Below are 642 nucleotides of genomic sequence, written 5' to 3' on the forward strand. Positions count from 1 at the left end.
GTTTTCTCTTCCTTGTTCATCAAATGGCAGATTCTCAAAGTAACCAAGCGAAAATGAATGACTTAGTCCTTGGTTCAGAGAAGTAATGGGTTACTAGCATAATTAATTTTATGTTTAATTACTGTAGAATGAAACAATTCAACAATATCCAATCAATCCTTAGAATGACAGAACAGAAGGTCAGCAGTTGCTAAGTCAATTGTTTTGAAAGAGAAATTTATGTCAGGTTCTCTTTTATGTGCTATAGAAAGAAATTGGATAAAAGTGGCCAAGCAAACATTAATTAATTGTATAAATATAATCCGGTTGTCATGCTAAATCATACAGGCAGGATACAGTTCTCAGAATGGTGGACATGCATCAGCTGCAAATTTCAGTGACATGCTAGATCCCACCCCCATTTCCATGCCCTACACAATCAAAGGGCTTAGAGTAAAATATTAACATCTCTAGAATTATTTTTCTAAAGTTTGAGTTGACAACCCCTTGAAAAGGAGTTGATGGTTCCAGTACATTGCCTTCCATGCCAGCTCCTGAGCATGGGGGGGCTGAGACTAACTGACCTCCCCTTTCCCTCTGCCTACCCCCTACTCCCTGTTGTCCCATTAATAGCAAGAAAGGGAACACAAACTATTTCACAGG

The sequence above is a fragment of the Otolemur garnettii genome, unplaced genomic scaffold (genome assembly GCF_000181295.1).
Source record: "Otolemur garnettii isolate 467f Iridium unplaced genomic scaffold, OtoGar3 scaffold00068, whole genome shotgun sequence".
NCBI classification, from domain to species: domain Eukaryota; kingdom Metazoa; phylum Chordata; class Mammalia; order Primates; family Galagidae; genus Otolemur; species Otolemur garnettii.